The following is a 21,655-nucleotide window of genomic DNA, read 5'->3' as shown; positions in this document are numbered from 1 at the left end:
GGTCGGATAATCAGGAACAGGCGGCGCTCCTACAAAAGCCTGTGCCTCCATTATTGGCTCATCTAAATTTGCCTTTAGCGTCGTAACAATAATTATAAAATGATTACAATATCATAAAAGCACAGACCAAAGAAAATGTAAAAACATTAAAAAAAAAACATAGTAAACAGCGTCAAGCGCAATACGGTGGGCTCTCCCAGACCTAGACTTCCTAAAGTCATTACGCAGCAGATATTAGCAGAGGTGCAAAACACCACAAAGTAATAACTACAAAACATATTTACACCAAGATCCCCAATATCATAAACCCCGAGGACCTAACAGAAGTACAAGAATCAAAACCAGAGGTAAATATTCCCCACCACAACCAGGAAAGGCTAATATTACATCAGTGGTGGTCCGCCTCATGCCAACCCCCCGTCGATCATCGTTTTTGAGGGACTGTCCCCTTCATTGTTTACCAGACACAGGTCTTTACTTTCAGCACTGTGCCTCGTATCACCATTTTCTATGGCTTTTTCATTTTCATGAAAATGAGACGGCGTTGTAATGAAAAGCATGGCGCTGCTCATGGTAAACAAGTGGATGCGATGCTCATCGGAGCACAGTGGCCCCTGCAAACAGTGGAGAGTCAGACCTGGAGGATTAAGGAACTACTCCAAGGACAGGATAAAAATTCAATGTAACCCCTTTAACTAAAAAACTAGCAATGTAGTAGTTTACTTTGGACAGACAAACCTAAAACAATTCCTCGGCAGAGTTCACCGCAGTGCATAACCTTGTGCGACTGCCCGGCAAATGGAAGTCGTGGCACGGCTGTTTTCGCATGAACGTCTATTTTTCTATAAACAAAAGAGTCTGTACGGAGCCAAGTCACGATAACGCTTCCTGGAACACAAAGTGTGATTATGTGATCCCCTTGTGTTCTGCTCACAGACCTGCTAAGCCGACAACTAACGGCAGCAAAGGTGAGCTCCTAGCCTCACGTCGCCCTTCGGTTTAGTGATTACACAGGTGCTGGTAGGATAAGCAGAATACATTCAGATCCTACACACAGGAGAAAATCAACAGGTTACGTAATATACAGTGCAGCCTGTACATGTATCACTACACATAAAAGGTAATGACACAACAAAGCTAATAAAAGGCACAACTTTCATTACACCGTGATACAACAGTCAGACCAGAGTCAGCTCATTAAACATTGGACATCAGTCACATCACTGCCATTAAAAAGAGCTGTACGAAGCCCTGAATGACTAACTATTGATACATCCATACATGTTATCGTATCAGCTTTACAGAGAGCAAAAAGAGAGCAAACGTGAGCGCACCACCCCGTAGCATTGTAATGAGACCCCAACTGCATTCGGCCAAGTCCTTCTTGGGATCTGAGGTTAATACTGTTATGGGGAGACAACAACAATTCAGAAGAACATAGAAAAGCCCCTATAGTAGTCGGGTAGCAGATTAGGTTATGCTACTACTCTGTTCACTTGCCAACGATACAGATTTTTTTTTTTTTAAACTGTCGTAAATGTCACTGTTCTCCTTAATCAGGAATTGATTATTTTGGTTTTAGTTTTGCGCCTCTCCATTCCTGAATAATAGTCCCTTTCTTCCCTGTAATTGTATCTAGCCCTTTTAGCCAACTAGGTATGGGACAAGAGAAGACGACCACGCCCACTTGGTAAAAGTCTAGATTTATATACAGGAGAAAAGAAGCCATATGTTAAAATGGAAAGACACAGAAACAATATATATAACAAAAATAATTATATACATATACAATAATAATAATAAATAATAAATATAATAAAGAATAGCCGGTTGAGAAGAATGGCAGCATTTAAACTAGGTAAAAATATTACATATTTATGGAAAGTGACAGGTCCTCTTTACAAGTAGATAACCTATGAAAAACATTTATGAACTATCCACAGGAAAGATGACATATATAATCACTGACCGTCCGATCGTTCGGCCTCCCCCTTCCAAACCCTCAAATAGCTAGAAGAACCCAAGCTCCGCGGCGTCCCTGCGCATTGCACAGCTGTAATAAAGAGGAGTAGAAATGGAATGACAGTCGCTTTTCCCCTCTGTCCTCCATTCAAAGTCTATGGTGCTTAGAAGACAGCAGTCACCTGTTTCCATTAGCCGTTCCTGCGCCCCTATACCTAAGTAATGGACTCCCCCCAAGTCCTCAGCATGAAAGGCAGCAGTTATAATAAAGCACGGTGGTTCCATCACACTTTTCCCTGCAGGACGTTGCTCCCTTTCAAGCAATCTGCAGGGAACTGTATCACGACCCAATTTACAGCCGGCGATCAGGTGTGCCGCCTATCCCAAAGGTCCTGCACCTAGTGATTATGAAGTTATTGCCATTACGACATTGCCATTTCCGTGTGTGGTTCCACTATTACTCCCCAGCAACATGCCTGCTGTCTTGGGGTCATACTTGATTCCGAGCTTTCCTTTGCCCCCCACATTCGATCAATGGCTCGCTCTTGTCATCTGCACCTCAAAAACATTTCTAGAATTCAACCTTTTCTTACTTTTGACTCTGCAAAAACTCTTACTGTTTCTCTTATTCATTCTCGTCTCGACTATTGTAACTCTCTTCTAATCGGTCTCCCTCTTACCAAACTCTCCCCTCTCCAATCTGTTCTTGAATGCTGCAGCCAGGATCATATTCCTCACCAATCGTTACACCGATGCCTCTACCTTGTGCCAGTCATTACACTGGCTACCCATCCACTCCAGAATTCAGTATAAACTTATTACCCTCACCCACAAAGCCCTCCATGGCTCAGCACCACCCTACATCTCCTCCCTTGTTTCAGTATACCACCCTACCCGCGCCCTCCGTTCTGCTGATGACCTGAGGTTAGTATCCTCAATAGTCAGAACCTCCCACTCCCGTCTCCAAGACTTTACACGTGCCGTGCCAATTCTTTGGAATGCACTTCCCAGGTCAATACGATTAGTCCCCAATCCCCACAATTTTAAGCGTGTCCTGAAAACGCATTTATTCAGACTGGCCTATCGCCTCAACACATTAACCTAACCTATCCCTGTGTGGCAGAGCCAAAAGTTTTACCATAACCAGGTTCCCAGCATCATGTTCCCACATGCTTTCTGCATCCATTAGCCCTCTGTGTCTGTACTGTTACACACTTAACATTATGGCTGGTCCATACAATCAGGGCAACTGTTACCACCCACCTTTCGTGTCTACCTCTTTCCTCATAGACTGTAAGCTTGCGAGCAGGGCCCTCACTCCTCTTGGTATTTGTTATAATCTACTGTATGTGATTATTGTTATGCTGTAATGTCTATTGTCTGTACAAATCCCCTCTGAAATGTAAAGTGCTGCGGAATATGTCGGCGCTATAAAAATAAAATTTATTATTGTTATTATTATTATTATTATTAAGTTATAACATAGCAAAGTTCCCATTACATGAAAATATCCCTTTAAATGGACAGGCGTTTTTTTCCAGGGACATCAGTGAATTTAATGAACAACTTATCCATTATTACTTTCATGTTATTTCACTATTGGCGATCGATTCTTATGTAGAAAGGATTAGCAGCAGTGGTCACATTTCAGTGTGCTGAGCCAGCGACTGCTCATAGCTGTGACAGGCTGGAGCCTTGGGGGCCATTGGGTTCACATTTCTGTGACTAGGGTGTACGAGGCTCAGAAACACTCCCCTAAACGAAACCTCACAAGTGCTCATACTTTGGAGACACTTGTCCTATGTTGGTCTTTTAGTGAAACCTTTGAGGCTATCTGAATGAAATATCCCTGATAAGAACAAAAAAAATAAATAAATGAATGATTTGACCCCAAAAAGCTTGTTTTCAAACGCTCATCAGCATAACTTGCACATTATTTCACTGCACGTTGCTGATATTTTGGCATCATTTTCTAGCCATGAAAAACTAATGAATATATAACCTCTCCATGTTTATTGCATAACCAATGGCACTCGTCCTGGACTGCGACTTAGGAGACAAAAACTTCTTAATTGGGAGTGCTTAACATCCGTGAAAAATATATCTGGACAAAACTGTGCTCAGTACAAAAAAAAGAAATCAGCTTATTATATAATGGCAGCACTTCGGCATCATAACGCTGTCACTAGGATTTCCCATTCAGCAGAGCTGCCAATTGCTCCTCTATTGCCCTTTCCTTTGATGTTGCATTTAGCCTCTACCATGCGGATCTACAGCCCAAAAACCAAGAAGGAAGGTGTAAATCTTACGCATTAAATGGCTGAGAAACATAATGAAAGGTCAACGCGATAGGTTTCTGTAGAATATTGGGAGTCCCATTGGGTCCCTCTTCGCTTTCGATTTTTCTTCCTTGAATTTCAAGAGTTATAACTTTTTCATATTTTTGACCAATACAGGACTTGTCGTTTTATAGTTCATGCTGTAATTTTTATTGTTGCCATTTTGAGGTCCATAAGACCTTCTCACGTGGCGAAAAATATGTTTTTTCACTATTTTAGATTTTATTTACCTACGTATATATTTACATACTTTCACATTCCTTTCTTATTTGATCTATCTAAGGGACCTGAACTTGTGATGACTATCATTTGTACAATATACTGCTGGGCTACAGAGGTGCACAAAGATGGAAGACAAAAGGGCCTTCAGTAGGCACCGCAGCGGACACGACTATGCCATCGGCACCGCCCAATCTTGTTGGCTGATGGTCGTCAGAAGGGATTATTTCCAACGTCTTAAAGGAGTTTGTCCAGTACTTTTATATTGATGGCCTATCATTATGTTATGTCATCAATACCAGATCAGTGGGGGTGAAACAACTGGCACCCGCAGTGACCAGCTGTTCCCGGTGCCGGAGGTGGCCAGATGTGATCATTTACGGAGCTACACAATGTCAAATGCATAACCGGATGGTTCTGCAGGACCCAGTTATCGCTGTGCTGTTCTGCTCCGAGCACTTTCATCTACTGCCACCAGCACCAGAAACAACTTAATCAGCGGGATGTCAAGTGTCGCACCCCCAACAATATGGTATTGACGACCTATCCTAAAGACGAGCCATCGATGTAAAAGTACAGGACAATCCCTTTAAATGGTGCTATCACAACTGACAGCGGTGTCTGAGAAGGTAAACTATCGCTATCAGAGCCAGCTCCGGTGGCTTGCCGCTTCATACCTGCAGCTTGCACATTGTCCGTACATTTACAACACTTGTACATAGTGTTATACATGGTTTGTACACAATGGCTTCCAATGGGACTGTCAGCACTCTAAGAATCAACAGCTGTCTGTGGATGGATACCATGTTTTGGCATAGGTGGTTCCCTTCATTGGAGACTGCCCTTCCCGTGGTTGTTCCTTCCCGGTGAAAGACCTGGCTAGTCATTGCTTGCGTTGAAAAACATGTGATGGTGTCTCCGCGGCTGATGATTTACATGTTTTTGCATATTTCCCATAAGGGATGGGGGCATTGCTCTAGAATCACTGCGTTGAGAAACATGTGATGGTGTCTCCGCAGTGTTCGATGTTGATCTCCATGAGGTCACTCATCCTCATTTTCATAGTCTTTTACTAGGCATTGCTCCTACTAGCCAGTTTCCTACTTCACACTGATGAGGGGCAATACCCCGAAACAGCTGTCTGTGGATGGATACCATGTTTTGGCATAGGTGGTTCCCTTCATTGGAGACTGCCCTTCCCATGGCTGTTCCTTCCCAGTGAAAGACCTGGCTAGTCATTGCTTGCGTTGAGAAACATGTGATGGTGTCTCCGCGGCTGATGATTTACATGTTTTTGCATATTTCCCATAAGGGATGGGAGCATTTCTCTAGAATCACTGCAGAATAAAACAAACTAGTGATGTAGATGGGAGAATCAGAATAATGAGAATGTATAAAAAAACAAAAATAAGCCTTTATTGTAAATTTGGCCAGACAACAACAACGGCAATTAAAATATATATATGTAAAAAGAGGCAAGAAAAAACCGCTCATTAAATTAGTCAGCAAGTATCAATACTTATAATGGTATCACCACTGTACAGCAAAAATAATTCAGATAAGACATATATAATGTTCCCCATGTAGAACAGCAAAAACACATATATAATAAGTGTGATGGATGGTGAAGTGATAATAAACAATAAAAAATCATAAAAATAGAAAATGTGTGTACATATAGACCAATATTAATAAATAATGCAAAAATTGCTGTAAAAAAATTGTGTCTAAATGTATATACCACAAGTGAAAACAGTGATGTGAAATCAAAAAAGTTTAAATGTAACAACAAGGTCTTTGCTGAACTGACACAAAAGATGCTAGAAAATAGCGCTGTAAACAATAGGCTGAATACAGAGATAAATCCAATGTTTTTGAAGTGATAGTGCACTAATAAAATGGATAATAAATGTGCATTATAAAATAACTATACAAACGGTCACTAAAAAAGATCATACAAAGCGCTATGTAGTAGAAGTGGGCCAAAGCCAGGAATCAGGCAGCAAAAACGCTGAACAACGCTGCACAATTAAAATGGGCCGAATCAAAAACAAGCCAGCACAAAAAAAGCGCAAGGAGTAATGAAGCGCCTGTTGGAAACCGGAGGAAAGAGGAACCGGCCCAGATAATCCAGCACAATATAGTGTAGTGCGCTGCCCACAAGGCAAATGACCATAAAGTAATAGGACCGATATATTAATGGGACATACTCCAATACGATACCTATACAATTTAGTATACAGCGCAATGCAACATAGTGTATTACCTGAAAGGCAATGGAGCAGACAGTGGTGAGAGCGGTGTGCCTGAGGAACGCGCCCCGACGCGCGTTTCGAAAAATCTCCTTCGTCAGGGGGGTGTTAATGAATCATTCAGAAGGTCCATTTATAATCCACAGGTTCTAATGCATAAAGCAAAACGGCGCATGCGCTGTCACCGTCAACCCGAGACATGAAAGACAATTGACGTCATGCAATTAGTTAGTACACAGCCGTGCATATAATCAAGAGCATAAAGACGCCAATGCCTTACAGTCTACCAGGACGTCAGACAGCGATGCGCACAGCAATATACAAAGCCTGAGTCTGTAAATGCACACATATATCTCGTCTAAAACATATATATATAATATTAAGACCGAAGCAACAGTGATAACCAATCGCCAATGCAACACGGGGACACATCTCTATATAAATGTATAAATGATACATGGCATAATAATAAGATAATATAAACATATAATCAACATATAAAATATATGACAAGGTCAAACACATAATAATAGACTATGTATGACCAATGATACATGAAAATAATAAATATAAATATGAAAAAATATATAGAAACTTCACAGAAAAAAAGACAAAAACATGTACACAGATACAAACATTAAAGATATCTATACAAAGAAAAGCTATTTATATAGGATGTGATACATGATCCCAAAATGTTACATGTAATTGCATATATTATATTATACTTTTGACCAATAAATATAAATATATTTCTTCTCTTGTGATTATCAAGGTGTCCACATGTATACACAAGCGAAGAATCCCCTGCAGCTTCGATATATATGTATACATTCAAAGTAGTCCATAGGAACATTCACTAGACAGAGAACTGAAAGAAAACAAAACAAATTATTATAAAAATGGTATAAAAGACAGACTCTCATTGAGACCCAGTGGGGACACAGTACGTAGTGTCCAAATCCACTGGGTCTCAAGTTGGGCAAGCTTTTTACTGGTGTTACCACCTCTGATCCCACCAGCAATCATCTATTCCAACGACCCTAAGTAAAGAAGAGTCACTATTGTGATATATTTTAAAATGTTTAGGCAGTGTTTTCAGTGATGAAATATCTTCAATATCCTTTGCTGCTTTAATGCCCAACACGTGCTCACGAACCCTCACCTTGAGTTGTCGGGTGGTTAGCCCAACATAGATGAGGGAACATGGGCACGTGGCATAATATACTACCGCCGTAGAGGAACATGTAATATTCTTAGTGATGCTGAAGGTACAAGAATTATCGGAATTACTAAAAACAGAAGCTTTGATTATGTTCGGACAAGCCACACAAGACCCACAGGGTCTACATCCCTTAGTAGTAATTTGTTTAGAAGTAGAGGTATTGTCACTAATATCAGAGACATAGTGACTTTTTACTAAAACATCACCCAAATTAGGTGATCTCCTAAATGTAATATTAGGATGGTCCCCTACATATTTAGAAACTATAGGGTCCAATTTCAAAATAGACCAAAATTTGTTTAGACATAATCTAATAGACTCATGCTGTCCATTAAACTGTGTAATAAAGCGGACAACATTGTCAGGGTTAGAGATTTTTGGATTGTAGAGAGTTTCATGTCGTGACAGAGATCTACCTCTATTATAAGCTCTCTTAATTGAGCGCTTGCTATATCCTCTCTCCAAAAATCTGTCCTTCAAAATGGCTGCCTGTCTATTGAAATCATCTTCGACAGAGCATATACGTCTAAGACGTAAAAATTGCCCTATCGGTATCGAGCGAATCAACGCTTGAGGGTGCGAAGATGCAGCGTGAAGAAATGAGTTAACAGACGTCTGTTTTCTATATAGATCCGTTTGTAGGCAATCTTTGGAATCCCTTAAGATCCGCACATCAAGGAACTCGATGACCTCAGCATGACATTGATAGGTGAAATGCATATTGATGGCATTTGAATTAAGTTTTGAAATAAATTCTGATAATGCAGAATGATTATCCTGCCAAATGAAGAACACATCATCTATATAGCGTGTCCAAAATGGGACATGTTCTACTTGGCCGTAGTTACCAGATAAGAAGAGGTCCCTTTCCCACAGACCCAGGAACAGGTTGGCGTAAGCCGGTGCAAAAGAAGCACCCATGGCTGTTCCCTGGGTCTGTAGGAAAAAGGACCCCTTAAATGTAAAAAAATTGTGTGATAAAGAAAATTCTAATAAATTGGTAAAAAATACAATAAATGCCCTGGAAAATGAAGAATGCTGTAAAAAATAATTAACAGCCATGATGCCATCAGAATGTCTAATATTTGTATATAAGGACTCCACGTCGCAAGTGACTAACATGGAGTCCCCACCTACATACATGCCATCCACCTTTTTGAGGAAATCTCCAGTATCCCTGGTGTACGAAGGGAGAGACGTGACAAATGGCTGCAAAATGTAGTCAATGTATTTGTTCACGTTTTCCAAAAAATTACCTCACCCGGAAATAATAGGTCTTCCAGGCGGAGCTTCAAGGTTTTTGTGTATCTTTGGTAGAAGATAAAGGGTGGGAATGGTGGGTTCCTGAATCTGGAGACTAAAACAAAGATCACTAGATATAATCCCTTCATCCTTAGCTTCACATAATAGATTCCTGAGTTCCAAATTGAATTTAGATAAAGGATTAAATGTAAGTTTTTTATAACAATGTGGATTATTTAATTGTCTAAACGCCTCAGATTCATACATAGATTTAGGCCACACCACCACATTCCCACCCTTATCTGCCGGCTTGAACACTATATCCTGTAGCCCGGACAATCTTCTTAGACCAATCTTTTCCTCAAAAGTAAGATTGTCAAACTGAGAAAATTTGTTGATTTTTTCAAGTTCTTTAGAAACTGTCCTCACATACATATCAATGCTTGAACATGATGACAAAGCAGGAAATTTGATTGAGGGTTTTTTAATTATCTCAGGAACCTCACCTTCATCTATGCCAGTGTGTTCTTTGGCCAATTGTTCAAGAGCCACTAACGCCTCTTGTTCCGCCTCTGTCGGAAAAAGTTTAGATGTTTTATCATCATGGAAAATACGTTTAAATAAAAGTTTACGAGCAAAAAGATGTAGATCTTTGACCACTGTAAATAGGTCAAAATTTGCAGTAGGGCAAAATGTAAAACCTCTACTTAAAAGATCAATCTCAAGACCAGAAAAAGTATGATTACTTAAATTGATTACCTTAAGTTGATTGGAACTTGATTCTGGAGAATAATTTCTTTTGTTTGGAAGAAAACGTAAATTCCTTTTTCTTTTTGGAGTAAACATGGAGGGTACAGAGACGGAAGACGAGGCAAGAGAAACATCACTGGCAGAAATGTTGGAGGTAACCGAAATAGAACGTTCTTTGTCATGCTCATTGTTATTGTGTCTCCTCCACCTATAGATCTTTCCAGAGGATAGATCATTCTGATCTCTTGATAATTTATTGGTATGTTTAATTTGAATATCCTTAACCAATCTTTCTAAATCCTTGTCCAAGGTATCACCAAGATTGCTAAATTGGTCTGGTAACAGAGCAATCTTCGCTTTGCCAAACAAATCATCAAGTTCTGAATCAATCTTGATAATAGATTTCGTGTTCAAGCCAATAAGAAGCTCCATGAGTTTCCATGATGTCTCATTGCAGACTTTTTCCCATGAAGTCACAAACTCAGCATCCTCGATTACAAAGGAGGGTGTCACTCTAATCCTAAGCCCTCTTGGCATCAAACACTTCTGAATATAATTCTCTAAAAAAGCCTTAGTCCACCAAATTCTAGTGCGTTTAAACAATAATTTTTTAATAGAATTAAAAAAAGAGTTGAAGGGGGCGTGGCCTGAGCAGCATGTGAGGAGGACGTGTGCCCGCTGAGCTCCCGCATATTCCTGCTTTATTCAGCCGTTTCGTCCCCACAGCACGGCTAGTATAACCCCTGGAGGCTGCACCGGAGTCGGTGGACACCGCGGGGCTCCGGAGATTGCCGCTTCACCCCAGGATATGGGGAAAAGAGGTCAGAGAAGGGTGGCAGGAGAGGCTGGAGCGGGGAGCCAAGATGGCGCCGCCGCCTCAGCGCGCGCTTTGGAGGAGGCCGCAGAAGACAGCGCGGCTAGGAACAGGGCAGTGGCGGCCAGGCTGCAGCGCTTTGCCCACACGGCTGAGGCAGAACAGGAGTCTCTCCAGGACTCTGATTTGGACCAGGAGACTGTGGCAGAGGACATGAGCCCGGGAATGGGGGAGGAGGAGGAGGCTGCCCATGCCAGAGAGCAGGGGGGGAAGGGAGCTGAGCCTAGCTGGAGTGATCTGGTGGAAAGAAATAAACAACACCTCACAGCCTTGCAATTACAAGTTCCAGACGAGCCCACCAACAAAGATGTAATGCTGGCAGTGGTGCACTGTGGGACTGCGATCTCACATGTCCTGACGCAACTGGGCTTTCTGCAGGAGTCCATGCAGACTGTGCGACATGACCTGCACAGTGTTAGAGACAGAACAAGCCAGTTGGAAAAGCGTATGGGTGCTGTGGAGAATTCTGCCTCTGACTCAGGACAGCATTGTACAGAGCTCAAGAAGGATATGGCAGCTGTCTGGGCTAAAACTGATGACCTTGAAAATAGATCCAGATGGAATAATGTTCGTATTGTGGGCATGCCAGAGCGTTGTGAGGGAAAGAATCCTACTGCCTTCATTGAAACATGGCTTAAAGAAACAGTAGGTGAGGACAATCTAACACACCTGTATGCAGTGGAAAGAGCACACAGAGTCCCGACTCGGCCCCCCCTCCCTGGTCATCCACCAAGACCTGTGCTGGCTAAAATCCTTCATTACAGGGACAGAGACGCTATCCTTAGATACTCGAGAGAACACCCTGACCTTACAATGGAGGGATCCAGAGTCTCCATTTACCCGGACTTTTCGCCGGAAGTTCAGAAGATGAGAGCGAAGTTCATAGACATCAAGAAGCGTCTGAGAGCCTGCGGCGTCAAGTACTCCATGTTTTTCCCGGCTAAATTGCGTGTTGAGGCCTGGAATAAAAGCCACTTTTTTCTGGACCCCAGGGAAGCCGTGGACTGGTTGGACCTTAACGAGCGACAATTGAGGAAGGAGAGGGAGGAGCAGGAATGTGGCTGATGGTTTCTCGACTTGCTTAGCTGTTATGGAGTCATGCGGTTGGAGTCTGCGGTCCTGATGCAATGGACTGCCTAAGAAGTTATATTTCTATCTATTCTTTTACTATTCTGTTATATGCTGTTCTTTTTTTAAGAATTTGTGGTCCTTGTGGGGCCTTAATCTGAATATGGATAAGGGACAATGCAAAGTGCTGTGGGGTTGTATCCTGTCAAATGCGGGTAGTGAACAGGAATTGAAGCGCCTGCTGAATGGGGTGGAAGGGTTCGACAGTACCCTTACTTGTTGCACCCTTGGTTCAGCCCAAGGAATTGTTGGAGGGTGTTTTTTGGGGGGAGGGGGGAGGGATTGGGTTCAAAATGTCCTTTGGCATGCTTGTACATTTCAATATTGGCTATGGTACGGCCGGGGGGGAGATGGTAGGCAATATGCTATGGTACGATAATGGCTGATCTTAAGATACTTAGTTGGAATATCAGGGGGTTGAAGTCGCCAGTAAAACGACAGGCCATATTCTCCTTCATAGCGGACCAGAAGCCGGCGGTTGTTTTTTTGCAGGAGACGCATCTCACACAGGAGACGCTGGGAATCCTGGATAAGAGATGGGTACAGGCGGGCTTTCACTCTACTCATTCCCAATACTCTAGGGGGGTTAGTATATTGATTCACTCCAGGACTCAATTTAAGTGCCACCGAGTGGTGGTGGACACAGAGGGGCAATTCGTCCTTTTATCTTGTACAATCTTTTCCATCCCACTGGTTTTGACGTCTATATATGTACCTCCGCCTTATAGCAGTAGAGTTATCTATAAAGTTCTGGCCATTCTGAGAGATTTTCCGGGGGTTCCGCATTTGGTGGTGGGAGATTTTAATAATATTCTGGATTCACACTGGGACAGGGGTAGCCATGAACCTCTGAGGCTGGGAGGTAATCTTACGCCATTTGGGGTTCTCGTGCGGGAGATAGCTTTGACCGACTTGTGGAGATGCCGTAACCCTGGCGTCCGTCAATTCTCGTGCTTCTCCTCTACTCACTCTTCCCTGTCTCGCATTGATCTGGCCCTGGGTGATGATCTTATGCTGGGTAAAACTTTAGAGGTTAAATATTTGGCGCGAACGGTATCTGATCACTCGCCTGTTTCAGTCATGCTTAGGGGGGTGGGAACGGGAGGAATGATAGACCTCTCTGGCGTCTTAACCCGTTTTGGCTGCAGCTAATCGATAAGAATGGCGGCTTTATCCCTGAGTTGCAGGAATATCTTAATCTTAATAGAGGCTCGGCTTCTGTTGGGATCGTCTGGGAGGCCTTAAAGGCATACTTAAGGGGAATGTTCATACGAGAGATTTCTAAAATAAAGACCGCCTCCAGGGCAAAATCACAACTTACATTTAGGGAACTGGAGGATGCGGAAAGGGCCCTTGCAACGCAGAGCACACCTGCCTCTCGGAAGCGATTGGGGGAGGCGCAGTCAAAGGTGACCAAACAGACATTAGAGGCGGCAGCGCAAAAACGGCTGTTTCAATCTACTCAGTATTTTGAGAGTGCGGAAAGTGTGGGGCATTTGCTTTCTGTCGTGACATCGGCACAGAGAGGGTCGGCGGTTATAGCGGGTCTTCAAGATGTGAATGGGCGACTGCTCACTGACGCACCGGGGATTTTAAAAATTCTAGAGATATTTTATGCTGACTTGTATTCCTCACATGCTAGGGCCCCGACAGAGGATGTTGTTTCCTTTTTGGAGGCTGCCAATCTCCCAAGGTTGACTCCTGAGGACAGACGCTCTCTAGATAGACCTCTAGGTCTGGACGAGTTGGAGGAGGCTCTGGGAACCATGTCCAATGGTAAGGCTCCTGGGGTAGATGGGTTGCCAGCTGAGGTATACAAGCGGTATAGAACGGTATTGCTCCCTGCTCTATTGACAGTGTTTAATGATAGTCTGGAACGGGGTGTTCTCCCACCGTCTATGCGAGAAGCTGTCATTGCCGTGCTGTTGAAAAAGGATAAAGACCCAACTCTGCCTGCGTCGTATAGGCCCATCTCCCTGTTGACGCTAGACATTAAACTTTTAGCGAAGGTCCTGGCCATTCGACTCTCAAAGGTAGTAGCTGTGTTAATACACCCTGACCAGACGGGGTTTATGCCCAACAAATCGACGGCTATGAATATTAGGAGATTATATCTGAATATGCAGGTGAGGCCTAATAATGCCGGGAAGAGGGTGGTTCTGTCCCTAGACGCCGCTAAGGCATTTGATAGTGTGGAGTGGGACTATTTATGGGCGACGCTTCACTGTATGGGCTTTGGCCCGGGCTTTATTGGCTGGATCAAGCTCTTGTACTCAGAGCCGAGTGCTCGGCTGAGGGCTAATGGTCAGTTGTCTGACCCTTTTTCACTTCATAGAGGAACAAGGCAGGGATGCCCTTTATCCCCGCTGCTGTTTGCTCTCGCGGTGGAGCCGTTGGCCTCGAGGATAAGATCGGATGCTGGCATAGAGGGATTCCGGTATGGGGAGCATGAGGAGAAGGTAGCATTATATGCGGACGACCTGTTATTATTTTTAGCGGACGCGGACAGATCATTACAAAACACGATGACACTTCTTGGGGCGTTTGGGGAGGTCTCGGGTCTGGTTATTAACTGGGAGAAGTCTGCGCTCCTCCCACTGGACTCAAGCTCCTGCGATGTGGTAGGTGTGCCGGTTGCAACGTCCCTTCAATATTTGGGCATAAAAATATTCAATAAGCTGACAGATTATGAGAGACTAAATCTTGTCCCGTTGTTGGACAGGATCAAACAGAAGGTTAAGGCCTGGGCAAAGTTACACCTCTCTGTAGTGGGAAGAGTGAATCTGTTGAAGATGGTAGTTATGCCGCAACTCTTATATGTCCTTCATAATTCCCCTGTCTGGCTTCCTCAGAACAGGTTTCATAAAATTAATATGATTTTTAGAGAGCTCGTTTGGCTGAAACAAGGCGCGAGAATTAAACTTGTACTTGCAAAAACCTAAGGATGAGGGGGGACTTGCGTTGCCCAACCCATGGCTTTATTTTTTGTCTTCCCAGTGCCAGCGTGTAGCAGGAGGGATGGAGGGCGAGTTGGCGGATTTGGTGGGAGGTCAGAAGATCCTTCAATTTTTAGTGGGACGGGGATCACTGGTGTCGAGTCTGGAGTCGGGTAGATTTCGATCTCTTGCATCCAGGTTTCCTACGGTGCTTCTAATGGTGAGAGTATGGGATAAGCTGAGGCAGCTGAGAGGAATACGCGGTCTTACAAAGTACTCCCCCATATGGGACAATCAGCATTTGCCATGTATGAAAACGCTCAGAGGCTTTGCTCACCGGAGGCGGATTGGCATATGGTGGGTGTCGCAGCTGGTGGAGGGAGGGGTTTTTAAAACTTTCGAGCAACTGGGACGGGAATTTCCCCTCCAACGCTGTATGTTTTATCAATATTTGCAGCTGCGTCACGCGTATATGGTGCAGAGCAAAAAAGTTGACCTAACCATACACCATGACGTCCTTATTCATAGGCTCGGTATGCAAGGGTCCACCAGAGGACTGATTTCAATGGTGTATGGTGACTTACTTGGACAGGTCCTGTCAAGGCATCCTATTGGCGCACTGATAAAGTGGGAACAACAGCTGGGTACGATATCAGTGGAGCAGTGGGACTCGATTCTACAGATGATTCCCAGATTATCTCTTAGTGAGCCTGGCCGCCTGTCTCAGCTATATGTCCTCTATAGGACATACAGGTCTCCCGAATGGTTGTTTAATAGAGGGTTGCGGTCGGATTCAAGGTGCCCCAAGTGCACAGCAGATAATGCGGACATTTTACACATGATGTGGACATGTTCTTGCCTGCAGATATTTTGGATCGTGGTCCTTGGCCTTATACACTTGGTCACGGGACAGGATATTCCCAGGGACCCCATGATTTGTGTTCTGGGTTATGTTGATGAGGTGGTAGGGGATCAATATCTTAAAATTGCTGTGGCCAGAATGCTATTTGTGGCCCGAAAGCTGATAGCTTATCACTGGATTTCTGACAAAATCCCCTCAAGAAAAGTATATATTAATAGGTTGAACCAAATATTATATAGGGAAAAGTCTGTGTATCTTAGGAGAGGTGTGCCGCATATTTTTGGGAAAATATGGGAGGGATGGTTGAAGATTCCCAGCCTGGCAGCCTCGAATCTTCTGGATTAGAGGGTGGGCTTTGGAGGTGGTCTCCTGTCGGTTGTTTCTTGCCTTTTCTCAAGTGATTTGGCTGTGTGATACAATTGGGTTTATTCGCTATGTACCAGTCCATGCCATCGGACAAGGGGAGGGGGGTGTTATGGGGGAAGGGAATGTTTGATAACATGTTGTAAGTTGTACATGCCTGTCATTTCCAAAACCTTTAATAAAAACTATCTGATTAAAAAAAAAAAAAGAGTCGAAATTTAGACCATCAACAGTTGCAGTAGTTGTGCCCAATTTACCAAACACATTATTCATCTGGCCCTGCCAGGATAATTCTCTGGTCTTATAATCCATCACAGTAAGTTGAAAAAACCTGTGCAAAACACAGAAAAATTAGAAAGAAGTAGAAAAAGAAACAACAACAATGTGTGATAAAATGTGTAATAAAATAATATTATACAACAAAGTATACATTAATAAATAACCGATGTGTTTCTTTCAAAGATGGATGGCAGACCATCCGGTATACATAAGAATAAAACAAACTAGTGATGTAGATGGGAGAATCAGAATAATGAGAATGTATAAAAAAACAAAAATAAAACGTATATAATAAAATAAGCCTTTATTGTAAATTTGGCCAGACAACAACAACGGCAATTAAAATATATATATGTAAAAAGAGGCAAGAAAAAACCGCTCATTAAATTAGTCAGCAAGTATCAATACTTATAATGGTATCACCACTGTACAGCAAAAATAATTCAGATAAGACATATATAATGTTCCCCATGTAGAACAGCAAAAACACATATATAATAAGTGTGATGGATGGTGAAGTGATAATAATAAACAATAAAAAATCATAAAAATAGAAGATGTGTGTACATATAGACCAATATTAATAAATAATGCAAAAATTGCTGTAAAAAAATTGTGTCTAAATGTATATACCACAAGTGAAAACAGTGATGGTGAAATCAAAAAAGTTTAAATGTAACAACAAGGTCTTTGCTGAACTGACACAAAAGATGCTAGAAAAGATGCATGACGTCAATTGTCTTTCATGTCTCGGGTTGACGGTGACAGCGCATGCGCCGTTTTGCTTTATACATTAGAACCTGTGGACTTTAAATGGACCTTCTGAATGATTCATTAACACCCCCCTGACGAAGGAGATTTTCCGAAACGCGCGTCGGGGCGCGTTCCTCAGGCACACCGCTCTCACCACTGTCTGCTCCATTGCCTTTCAGGTAATACACTATGTTGCATTGCGCTGTATACTAAATTGTATAGGTATCGTATTGGAGTATGTCCCATTAATATATCGGTCCTATTACTTTATGGTCATTTGCCTTGTGGGCAGCGCACTACACTATATTGTGCTGGATTATCTGGGCCGGTTCCTCTTTCCTCCGGTTTCCAACAGGCGCTTCATTACTCCTTGCGCTTTTTTTGTGCTGGCTTGTTTTTGATTCGGCCCATTTTAATTGTGCAGCGTTGTTCAGCGTTTTTGCTGCCTGATTCCTGGCTTTGGCCCACTTCTACTACATAGCGCTTTGTATGATCTTTTTTAGTGACCGTTTGTATAGTTATTTTATAATGCACATTTATTATCCATTTTATTGCACTATCACTTCAAAAACATTGGATTTATCTCTGTATTCAGCCTATTGTTTACAGCGATATTTTCTAGCATCTTTTGTGTCAGTTCAGCAAAGACCTTGTTGTTACATTTAAACTTTTTTGATTTCACCATCACTGTTTTCACTTGTGGTATATACATTTAGACACAATTTTTTTACAGCAATTTTTGCATTATTTATTAATATTGGTCTATATGTACACACATTTTCTATTTTTATGATTTTTTATTGTTTATTATTATCACTTCACCATCCATCACACTTATTATATATGTGTTTTTGCTGTTCTACATGGGGAACATTATATATGTCTTATCTGAATTATTTTTGCTGTACAGTGGTGATACCATTATAAGTATTGATACTTGCTGACTAATTTAATGAGCGTTTTTTTCTTGCCTCTTTTTACATATATATATTTTAATTGCCGTTGTTGTTGTCTGGCCAAATTTACAATAAAGGCTTATTTTATTATATACGTTTTATTTTTGTTTTTTTATACATTCTCATTATTCTGATTCTCCCATCTACATCACTAGTTTGTTTTATTCTTATGTATACCGGATGGTCTGCCATCCATCTTTGAAAGAAACACATCGGTTATTTATTAATGTATACTTTGTTGTATAATATTCTTTTATTACACATTTTATCACACATTGTTGTTGTTTCTTTTTCTACTTCTTGAATCACTGCGTTGAGAAACATGTGATGGTGTCTCCGCAGTGTTCGGTGTTGATCTCCATGAGGTCACTCATCCTCATTTTAATAAGAATCAACAGCATTACTACAGCTTGAAATAAGTTGGCTGAGTATATATGTTTGGGATCAGTTGTTTTTTATTATACCCACAACACCCATTACATCTGTAATAACAAACGATTGCTTGTTTGCCCTGAGATGGAGTTCTTTGCTCCAGGACACATTAGGCTTTGTTCATTATGCTTTGAACAGCATTCGGAATATGTGTTGGCTTTTTGCTTCATTCTAGTTTTAGCCATATACTTTAGGAGCTGTATGGAGAGATAACAGTTTAGCAAGAGAATAGTTACTCCAATTTTATATTTTATTAGTCCACTGGCTTAACCTTTAAAAATAACAAAATCAGATTTATCTACCGACTGCTGCTCTACAGCTTGTGACCATGAAAGCTAGTCACTGGGCTCGATGGTCATGCCAAGGTAGAGGGCATGAGACCACCAAGCCATGTTTCCAAAGAACAGGGAAGGTATGGAGAAACATGGCAGTCAGCCTTTTAATCAAGCGGTCTCGGAGGGATAGCTGTACGCCATAAAATATCTCTCACGACTGCCCCACACACAAGTGCCCGACTCAACCAAACTGTTCATGAGCTTCTAAAATGGAGAGCGGGGAAAAACACCTCCAAGTACTGGAAGCAGCTTATGTACTAAATAAAAAGATCAGCCTTAAAATTTAGAATTCCTGACCCTTATCTCCCCCAAAATCATCTGTTGTGGGAAGGGGGGGCAAAGAGTCCGGATGTATTAATACCTTAGAATGTGGAACGATCCTGCCAATATCTGTGGGTTTGGATGACCTCAGTCAATTGGATTTTCGTTTTTTTCAGTAACACTCCTCTAATGTGTATGGGGTAGCCTCAGTAGATCAGCAAAAGGTGAACCAAAATCAGACTAATGCTGGGGTCACAAGGCCGGCGACTCTCTCATGGGGTCGATTATGCTAATGTCACTAGGGTCAACTCTGACAGAGTGATCCGAGTGTTAAGATTGTTGTGATTCGATTCTCTTGCATGAGAGAATCAATAACAGGTGCGGAGAAGATGGAGAATGTACGGTAATTTTTCGATCTATTCCATTGTTCGAGTCCACGGTGAAATTTCGACATTTCACACACGCCCTTAGACTTGCATGGATGATCTGCAGATCCAGTCGCAGTATACTGGATGGGCATGAGAAAACAATTGCAGTTCTGCACTGCCTCATAGCAGAACATTGGTCTAGGTGCTATCGATAAAACATCGGACAGCACTCAGCCATGTTATACGGTCGTGTGAGTGAGCCCTAACAGCGGCACTAACATAATAAAAGTATGTTTAGGAGAGTCAGAACATTTACTCAAATTAGTATAAACTAATTGCACTATGGTCTCCTACAGAAACTGACGATTATTCAAACATACTAATCGCCGTGCACCCTTTATGTGGCTAGATGGCTCAGTGCACCCTGCAGACACTGGTTTTGCCTGCACCGCTTCATTCCCTGGTGACTGATAGCACTGACTTGCCTGGATTGAGCACTGTCTGCAGTGAAGGCTCAGTGCTGACAATCACCAGCTAGGGAGGCGAGATACGCAAAAGCCAGTGAGTGGGATGGTGCACTGAACCAATAAGCCACTCCAAGAGATTTTAGCCTAGGAGAAATAGACTAATTTTTAATATATTCAGAATAATTATCACTGGGGGTGCACCGTGCAGGAGTGGCCCAAAGACAATACCCCACAACAGCTTGGAACACCCCAAAGGCAGGAACCAGTGACACCCATTAGCACCCCATAAACAGGCCCCTGCAACAGTCAGGAGGTTCCAAAGAAATACCTCCATGTCAGCCATCATTGCACTGAAGAGAGGCTGCGGCCATAACTGCACCCTAAAGACATTTATCCACTAGATCCAGGGGCACCCTGATGATAGGCCTCAACATGAGCCGGAAGTGCCTTGAAGACAAGCCTCCGCCAGTGTAAAGCACAAACAGCTGTCAAATGGAACTTTTCTCACAATAACGCAGAAGCTCGAGGTTAATCCTGAGAGCCAGCCTCAGATTGTCACGGGCATTATTTTGCCTTAAGTAAACTTGTAGAACAAAAAAAAAAACAGAACTAAAATCAAGTGTTAGAAAACAGAAATGATCCTCTCAGACCTGACGTCAATGAGTGGCCAGCAGGAATGAAGACACGTCACTCCACCGACACGTGACTGGTAATCACCTCCAAGGCCACTAATCTAATTAGTATCATGGCAGCTGCCACAGAACCTATACTGCCAGCAACTACATGTGGGCAGTGTGATGGACAACTATACATGTACACACACACACACATATATATATATATATATATATATATATATATATATATATATATATATATATATATATATATATATATATATATATATATATATACACACACACACACACATATATACACACTCACAGGTGTATACATGTTGTCTGACATATAACTAATGTCTACACAGGCCATACATGTGGGTAGAAAAAATGCCAATCACAATTCTTATATTCAATAAGAGAAATTTAGGAAATTGTCAATAAGAAAAATTCAGCAGCCAATTACAGCAGAGCTTTCACATTGTATTTTTATTTGAAAAATAAAAGCTGTGTTATGATTGGTTGCTATGAGCAACAAAAACAATGTTTTTGTTTAGAAAGACTCATCCAGTTTGCATTTCTCATTTAAATCAATCTCCTAAATCAAATTACATCTAGATTAGAAATTAAAAAATATATATTTTTCTTAATGTTACATAGCTGTACAGCCGGCGACTGTCTGCTAGCAATGACTGAAGCTTGCTCAGTCCGCTGACATTTAAACTATTTAGATGTCACAGTTAATTATTAACATTAGCCGCCCCACTACGGAAACATGGAAAACGAATGTGTTACCCTGGCAGTCAGAGACATTATGAATTACAGCTGCATACATAGTACAAGCGATCAAACTATCATAAGTCCACACACACACTATACGCCGCACGCAACACACTCACACAGCCTCTTGCGCAGTACCACCAGCAGAACATCGTCAAGTTCCGCGCAGGCACAGTGAATCAATCCGCTGATCCCGGCGGCAGATGCGCAACGTGTTGACAGACAGAGGAAGCCGGTCACATTAAAGGGGTT

General features: G+C 42.2%; 1 protein-coding gene across 3 annotated transcripts in view; it reads right to left on the bottom strand.

Annotated features, from left to right (window-relative positions):
• The window catches only part of ARHGEF28 (Rho guanine nucleotide exchange factor 28), a 305,341-nt gene that overhangs the window by 212,601 nt on the left and 71,085 nt on the right, over window positions 1-21,655 (bottom strand). The window lies entirely within an intron of this gene.

Source organism: Dendrobates tinctorius, unplaced genomic scaffold (assembly GCF_039654945.1).
Source record: "Dendrobates tinctorius isolate UK_male_01 unplaced genomic scaffold, ASM3965494v1 ptg000083l, whole genome shotgun sequence".
In the NCBI taxonomy this organism is placed as follows: Eukaryota; Metazoa; Chordata; class Amphibia; order Anura; family Dendrobatidae; genus Dendrobates; species Dendrobates tinctorius.
The sequence above is the reverse complement of the archived record's forward strand: the minus strand, read 5'-3'. Positions and strand labels throughout refer to the sequence as shown.